This window comes from Schistocerca nitens, chromosome 3 (genome assembly GCF_023898315.1).
Source record: "Schistocerca nitens isolate TAMUIC-IGC-003100 chromosome 3, iqSchNite1.1, whole genome shotgun sequence".
In the NCBI taxonomy this organism is placed as follows: Eukaryota; Metazoa; Arthropoda; class Insecta; order Orthoptera; family Acrididae; genus Schistocerca; species Schistocerca nitens.
Window position 1 is genome coordinate 209,300,473 of NC_064616.1, and position 8,821 is coordinate 209,309,293.

General features: G+C 44.6%; 1 non-coding gene across 1 annotated transcript; it reads left to right on the forward strand.

Moving 5' to 3' along the window:
- The first annotated feature begins 1,176 nt into the window (after positions 1-1,176).
- On the forward strand, positions 1,177-1,249 carry Trnar-ucu (transfer RNA arginine (anticodon UCU)). Its single transcript has one exon. It is a non-coding gene; the product is annotated as a tRNA-Arg (tRNA).
- The last annotated feature ends 7,572 nt before the right edge of the window (positions 1,250-8,821 follow it).

Genomic DNA, 8,821 nt, shown 5'->3' on the forward strand with positions numbered 1-8,821 from the left:
CTAAGTTCTAGGGGACTAATGACCTCAGCAGTTGAGTCCCATAGTGCTCAGAGCCAGCCAATTGAATATAACCTGAAATCCTTAGGCGAAAACTACTTATGTTAATTCGTATTTGCAGAAGTTGTATTGATAGTTGAGACAGAAATCAATTAACATAATTTTAAATACACGGATTCTAAAATAGGTTAACTCTGTGATGAAAGCATTTAGCTCTTATACACTACAGCGAGACACACTAAGCTGTGAAACTGTTTCCGTCCACATCCTCATTTCGTTAAATAGCACGTGATCATAGGATGCGCTGCTGGGCATTTTATTTATTTATTTATTTTTTTTTCTGGGTGGTGTTTCGTTTCACTGTCGACCTTGTTGGGCGTACAGTTACGAGACACTAGATATAGAGTTACACTATTTAAAAACATTTCAACGACACTGCCTCCGTGAGTGACGTGTTCTTACAAGGAAACCTAGGTACATGTATTGTTAACAGGGTGCGAGACTACTTGCGCTCCCTCTAACCCAGCACGAAAAATGTCGAGAACAATATGAGTGCCTACGGCAACGCTCGTCCAGAAACCCGTGTTTCACTACGGGCAAATGACTTCATAACGTTAGTTTCTTATATGTGAAGAGTTCAGTCAGTATTAATACAAACATAACTGCGAAGATCATTTCCAGTTTCATGGAATGAAGAAAATAATGTGAAACGAATCCACGGAAGTTGCAATACCACGCTCAATACTTTCAGCGTATTTCAAGAAAAACAGCACTGTCAACTAAAATGGCTATAAATTATTGCAGACGTTCTGTGAGTTACAAGCACTGTGCCAGAGTAATGACTAACGGATCAAACAACTTAGGCGGATAGCAGTCGTTTTCACGAAGGTTTGGCCATACCACAAAATTGCAGCTTAGTGTGTAGTTCGCCAGTTACCGCTTGGCGCTCTCCATGTAGTTCTCTCAGCGAGTACTAGATGGCAGGTCGTGAGCGTATTGCCACGCCACCTATTCATCCTGCGGGCAGTTACGGGGCACGCGTACAAATGGAATAATGGACAAGAGCAAGTGAACAGCTGTAAATCGCAGGTTTTATATTAATAATACTGTTCCTTATCCCATGAAACAACAGACTGATGTCTACAGTATATACCCAATGCATACCGATTACTCTCAACAGTCCCTGTAGCGCAGTGGATAGCGCGTTGGACTTCTAATCCAAAGGTCGTGGGTTCGATCCCCACCAGGGATGTCTACATTTTTATAATTACATTGTAGTGTTATAACAACATTTAAATGTCGGTAATTCATATTCTACTTCAATGAATTTAAATGCGCCATGTGCTTAGAAAGTAAGATTAATTTTTGTTTTCTTTTGACACTATTACTTTATATGTTTCATTATGTATGGTCAAGTCATTCAGTATGTACGGCGACTTGTATTTAGCGTGTTTTACAATACGTAGGAAGTTATCTTCTTAACTTTTACGTAGCTTTCCGTGTAAGATCGTTGCATATCCTGTAACCGCACATTGTGAAATAACGTTGTACACCAAAAAAATATCAATTTTCTGATACAGTGGGAAAAATAATGAAAAGTATTAACAGAGTATATTCTCGGACATACTGAAATAATACAATTATTTATTTAATTAAATTTAATCCAAGAAAGAGCTAGTTCTACAAAGGACAAGAAACAAGCAAGAAATGTTAAACAGAGGAAAAATAAATTGGACTGTTCACTCAGAAGGTAAATTCACATAAAATTTCATGTATTGTGCATCAAGATATTTACATATATCATATATATACAAGATATTTACATACGTCCCACATTTTGTTTACCGATAGAGGAAGAAGCTTTTTGTATAACAAAAGAAACCTCATAGCAGATATAAGCATGTTAACTCGACTTTCTCTTTCATTTTTAGCCAAGGCTGAATGACATTATGACTAAGACGCAGATACACAGGATCATCTGCAATGATATTCAACCATATAATTAGTCACATTCAAGTCGGGGGTCAGACTTCATAAATCCTTCAAGAACAATGACTGCAGCAAAGTCATTCTGACTCACTTTCTTTGTAAAAGAAGGTGGACTTAAACAAGATTCAGATATTACATACTTACATTCATAGGTAATCATGACATCCATTGATCTTCTTTTTCTCCTATTAATTCGAAAGTACGGTCTTAAGGCAGAAAGCTATGCCTCGAAACAATAAACTCATGATCTATTGTTATAAAATGTCCTGTCAAAACAAGGCAGTTGCACAAAAGTATCATTGGCCAGTGGTTTTGCCAAACCTACGGCCACACCAAATAAAGTGTTCTAGTGTACAATTTTTGCGTTAGGATGACATATAACGTTCTCATATGTAACACTTTTGATGTAGTTTATTCACGCACGTTTTCATCAGCTGTAGAAATATAAGAATTTCCACTGGTACTCCTACTTTTCTTGACATTCTGCTTCCAATTTGGTGGATCTGTTTTCTTTCTTATACTTTTATTTACCTATATAATATACTTTCGATTGAAAGTATCATCTGCCATGTCCGCGGCTTTCACTTATATACAACGTTCTTCCAGTTTGGTCAATTTTAAAACTACAAATAGCTCAACTTGTAAACAGAAAGGAAGATAGTTGATATGGTAGCATGTCTCGTGTGTTTTACCAGTTTATTACAATGAAAACTGAACATTGCCAAAAAAGTGATACGCAACCTTCTTTGAAGGAGGTCTTCAAATAACCGAGGCATTTAATAGTTTGTGGAAGCAATCTGTAACTTCTGTGTATTACATTGCATGGTGTGACGGAAAAAATATTACAGCAGGACAACTCACTGATAGCGACATCTGAATGAGGACAAAGTTAAACACTTAAAACATTTTTTATACACGAGATTGCGTTCCAGCAACATCATTAGCATTGTGTACACTCTGTACGATAGTCATTGTTACGCATGATGGAAAAATAAACGCCAGAACTTTAATGATGGAAAATACAAATTTGGCTAATTTGTTTGTTTTTTGTCAGTCTTTTTAATCTGCCATCAGCTCTGCTAATGTATGTTTTCCTTATTTGTAAATTATGCTACATGCTGGGCATGTGAACACAAACTCAACAATTTGTGAAGTATAGAATGTACATCCACAATGAACAACACATCGAAACATGTAGCAGAAAAACAGAAGTTTCCCAAGACACGGCATTCGTGAATGGTCATATATTTAATTCGCTCGAATGACAGTCAAATGTTTTACCAAATGTCACACATAAATACAAAAGCACAAAATCTTTGTGCACAATTGTTGTCGCGAAAAGCAGAACACCCGAGTATGGCATTAACCGTGTGTCAGCAAAGTAATTTCTTTAGCGTTGGTAGAGAGATTCGCCGTGAGATACCTCAAACATAAACAGCGATGAACGCTCGATAGGTTCAATACACGCACTGATGTGCGACCATATGGTTCATATTCGCACTATGTATTTTCAGAAACTAGTTGTAGTAGTTGTTTATTTATTTATTTATTCATCCAGGGATCATCTTACAACGATACAGTATTTTTCATCATAATACAATGAATATAAATATCTCAAAAATAAATACACACAGAATACAGTAGGTCTTTGACAATCCGGCATGTTCGTGGATCTGTCAATGCCATATTATCAAACATGCCGGATTATCAAGGGCATTTTTAGAAACCTGCTTTTGAAAGAGGGGAATTGGCATAGCCTACAGTTTTATCGTAAAAAAAATTAGTAACTGTTATTTATTAAACCATAGCCCGCTATGATTAAATACAGCAGGCGAGATTATAGTACAAAAAATTAAGTATGTGGTGTCACCGCTAGACACCACACTTGCTAGGTGGTAACTTAAATCGGCCGCGGTCCTGTAGTACATGTCGGACCCGCGTGTCGCCACTGTGTACTCGCAATCCTAGCGCCACCACATGGCAGGTCACAAGACACGGACATGACCTCGCCCAGTTGTACGGACGACATAGCTTGCGACAAGACGTATCACGTCTTCCTCTCATATGCCGAGAGACAGATTAAATAGCCTTCAGCTAGTCCATCGCTACTACCTAGCAAGGCGCCATGTGTATCATTGCTAATTGCTTACTACTATGCAAGAGATGTATTTCAACAAGAAGAACATCATTAAAAGTTAAGTAGATGACAATCTCTCTTCTTTTCTTTATAGTTTTTCATCCAGTCTCCTGTTTCAGAATTTACGCCCGTCTGCGTTAGTTTCGCGTGCACCTAGCCACTCATTGTGTCGAGACCTTAGGGAATCGACACAACAATATTTTGGCGACGAGGTGTGGTGCCGCGCCCACGTTGCAGTTCTTGTGTTCTATTTGCTCTAATTTGCTTGTGTCATGGCTTCGCCGCATTCTCCAGATGTACTGTCCGAATTTTTTCGCTTGCAGAATCAGCAGACGCAGGCGTTATTGGAAGCCCTTGGACAGCTCGTCCAGGGTCAACGTGCGCTGCAAACCGATGCGGCACCCGCCGCTTCATCGCTACCGCAGCCACACAACGCTGTCGCACCGCCATTTAGGCCCTTTGAGGCCACAACCGAAAGCTGGACTGAGTGGGCCGATCAGTTCAACTTCCACCTCACTGCTTATGGAATTCAAGGTAAAGAGCGGCAGCCGTTTTTGCTTTCTTGTGTCGGTGTGTCTACCTACCGTGTGATAGTGAAATTGTTTCCCCGACGCGACGTAGCAACTCTGACCTACGAGGAAATTTTGTCGGCTTTAGATGCCTATTTCAAAGAAACAGTTAATGTAGTTGCAAAACGGTATACGTTCTTTCGTACAAAACGTACGGCCGGTCAGACTAATAGGGAGTGGGTAGCAACTTTGCAAGGCCTTACTAGAGACTGCGCGTTTGCCTGTGAATGTGGCCTCCCATATTCAGATACTATGGTGCGTGATGCAATTGCACAGAACGTTTCTGATGTTCGCATACGGGAACAGATTTTGAAACTCGTTAATCCCTCCCTGCAACAAGTGATAGACATATTGGACAGGCAAGACACACTTGACTTTGCTCAGGAATCATTTGAAACTTCGCCAGCAGTGTGTCACATTAATCGGCCCGCCCGGCCCGCTGCACGGGACGCTAAGCGGCCCTCGCGCCCGACTTCACAGCGGCCGCCTAGCTTGCAACCACGTGCGCCGCGTAAGCAAGCAAATGCAGTGAAATCTTGCCCGCGGTGTGCAACTAGACATTCGCGTGAAAATTGCCCGTCACGCCAAGCTATTTGCTTTTACTGTCACAAGAGAGGACATGTACAAAGTGTTTGCCAGAAAAAGTTAAGATCAGACAATCACACAAATTCCAGGCCCTTTGCTTCGCGCCGGAATCGAATCCAGGACAATCAGGCTCGTGGACCTTCGCCCATGGACATTAATGTAGTTCATTCCCACCCGTCCAGTGACACTTTAGCTAACAGTGACTGTGTTCGTCCCACCCAAAGTGTGCGTCGACGTCGCCGGAAATCCCGTACAGTTGCAAGTGCTTCTGGACCTGTATCAGTTCAAATTGCACGAGACAGTCGCTCTTGTCGTCAACAAGACAATAAACTTTTTGTGGACTTAGACTTTGCAGGTAAAGTGATACCATTCCAGCTCGATACCGGAGCTGCAGTTTCATTGCTCAATCACGACACATACAAACAACTGGGCAAACCGCCATTGCGTGCCGCAAATGTTACGTTAACTAGTTACTCAGGACAGCATATACCTGTGTTAGGACAGTGCAGCCTTCTTGCAACATACAAGGGACAGACAAAACTTGTGTCATTTTATGTTCTTCGTTCCTCTAGTGCAGTGAACTTGTTTGGTTTAGATTTGTTTCAATTGTTTAATTTGTCTATTGTAAATCAGGTCCTATCTGTGAATCAGACTGTGCCTTCCGCCAGCGTTTCTAGTCTTTGTGAAGAATTTGCAGACATTTTTGCTCCGGGCCTTGGTTGCGCTAAGAACTATGAAGCGCATTTGGAACTGAAAGATAACGCGCACCCAAAATTTTTCAGAGCGCGCAATGTTCCCCACGCATTGCGTGATGAGGTCGCACGAACATTGGCCGAGTTAGAATCTCAAGGTGTAATTGAACGTGTGCAGGCTTCTCTCTGGGCCTCACCCTTAGTAATTTTGCCAAAACCTTCCGGAAAATTGAGACTTTGTGTGGACTTCAAGGCAACTGTGAATCCGCAACTTGTGACTGCTACTTTTCCTTTGCCCCGCCCGGAAGATCTTTTTGACAAACTGTGCCCGGGAAAATATTTTTCAAAATTGGACCTAGCAGATGCGTACTTGCAGATACCTGTGGACGGAGACTCCCAGCGCGTCTTGGTGGTAAACACGCATCTTGGCTTGTATCGCTTCAAAAGACTGCCATTCGGGTGTGCATCCGCCCCTGCTTTATTTCAGCAATATTTACAAACTATTTGTGCGTCGGTCCCTACTGCTGCGAACTATCTGGACGATATTGTGATCTCCGGAAAGACAGAAGCTGAACATTTGCAGAATCTCCGAACATTATTTCAGGTCTTGCGTCAGAATGGTCTTCGCTTGAGGAAGGACAAATGTGTGTTTTTTGCTCGTGACTTACCGTACCTGGGGCATGTCATAAATGCCCAAGGTATACATCCGAGTCCAGAGCACCTTCGTGCCATTCAGGACTTGCCGTCACCGCAGAACTTAAAACAGCTACAGAGTGTGCTGGGTAAGGTCACTTATTATCATAGGTTTGTGCGCAATGCTTCTTCCATTTCAGCTCCGCTTCATCGCTTGCGCCGTAAAGGTGTTCCGTTCGTCTGGACGACGGAATGCGAACGCGCCTTTCGCCAGTTGAAATCGGCGTTACTTTCAAATACTTGCCTTACGCCATTCGATCCCCGAAAACCCCTTTTGTTGATGGTCGATGCATCGGATTTCGGGATCGGTGCTGTGCTTGCGCACAAGGATGGCTCGCATGATCGCCCTATTGCCTTTGCGTCCAAATTGCTCTCATCTGCGCAAAGAAATTATTCCCAAATAGAGGAGGAAGCTTTGGCTCTTGTGTTTGGTGTAACAAAGTTCCATGACTTCTTGTATGGTCGTCACTTTACCATCATCACGGACCACAAACCGTTGACATCGCTTTTTCATCCGAACAAGCCTGTACCTCCACGTACAGCGCAGAAATTCATTCGCTGGTCACTTTTTCTCTCGCAGTACCGCTACGATATCTTGTATCGGTCCACTGCTAAGCACGGCAACGCTGATGCGTTGTCCCGTTTGCCTGTTGCTGAGGATAAAGCATTCGATTCTTCCGAACTTGCTTGCATGTTCATTGATTCGGAAGCCGATGACGTGGTCGCATCGTTTCCGATTGAGTTTCGTCGTGTAGCTACTGCCACAGCTGCTGACCCTGTCCTTGCTCCCGTTTTGCGTTTTGTTGCTACGCAATGGCCCTTGTCAAAGTCACGGATCGAGGATCCTTTGGTTCGCCGTTTTTTTGCTCACAAGGAGAGACTTTTTGTACGACGTGGTGTTTTGTTGTTGCGTTCCGATAATGATCAATCCCGAGTCGTGGTCCCACGTTCGTTACAGTCCTCTGTCTTAAAGCTTCTTCACCAAGGCCATTGGGGTGTAGTGCGAACGAAACAACTTGCTCGGCAGCACTGTACTTGGTTCGGAATCGATGCTGCGATTACGACTATGTGCTCCTCTTGCGTGGCGTGTGCCGAACAACAATCCGCACCGCCGCGGAAATTCTTTGCATGGCCGAAAGCCACTTCCCCTTGGCAACGCTTGCACATCGATTTTGCTGGTCCGTTCTGGAATGCTCGATGGTTGGTTGTGGTCGATGCTTTCAGTAATTTTCCTTTTGTTGTCCGGATGTCTTCCACGACGTCTTCTGCCACCATCCAAGCCTTGTCTGCTATCTTTTGCATTGAAGGTCTTCCGCAGACTCTTGTTTCCGACAATGGCCCACAATTCATGTCCGCAGAATTTCAGTCGTTCTGCAAGGCCAATGGTATTCAACATCTGACATCCGCGCCGTTTTCGCCTCAGTCAAACGGTGCCGCGGAACGATTGGTCCGGACTTTCAAGTCGCAGATGTTGAAGTTGAAAGAGTCGCATTCTCGGGAGGACGCTTTGTTGCTCTTTTTGTCCTCATATCGCTCTCAGCCTCGCGATGGTCGCTCGCCGGCTGAATTGCTCCATGGTCGTCCTCATCGAACTCTGATGTCTTTGTTGCATCCGCCACATCAGGTTCCTGTGCAGCGGCAGACTCCTGCTTTTGCTCCTGGCGACGTTGTCTATTATCGCAACTATCGCGGTTCACAGCGTTGGCTCGCAGGGCGCATTCTTCGCTGCCTCGGCCGCGCGATGTATTTGGTTTTGGGGGCCTCTGGTGAGGTGCGTCGGCATCTCAATCAGCTGCGCCTCTGTCGTCGCCTGGGTTCTGCCGCTCCCCGTCTGCTTTCAGCGACGGAGCCGTCGGGTCAGCGCCCTGGGGACCCATCTACTGGCTCGCCTCATCCCCAGGTGTTACCGACGATGCCTTCCATTGTGCCTTATGGCGTCGCGCCGCCGCAGCCGCCGCCGGCGCCGCCAGCAGCGGACGCTTCGCTGCGGCCGCCTCGCGCCTCCCTGGGTCACGCGCCGCCGCTTGCTTCCCGTGACCAGCCGTCCTCCGCCATGGACCTCTTGCCCGCTCCGGACCAGATGTCGTCTTCGCCCGTCGGGTGCTCCGACCACATGGAGGTCGACCCCGCGGCTCCTCTTATATCATTACGTGCGCATA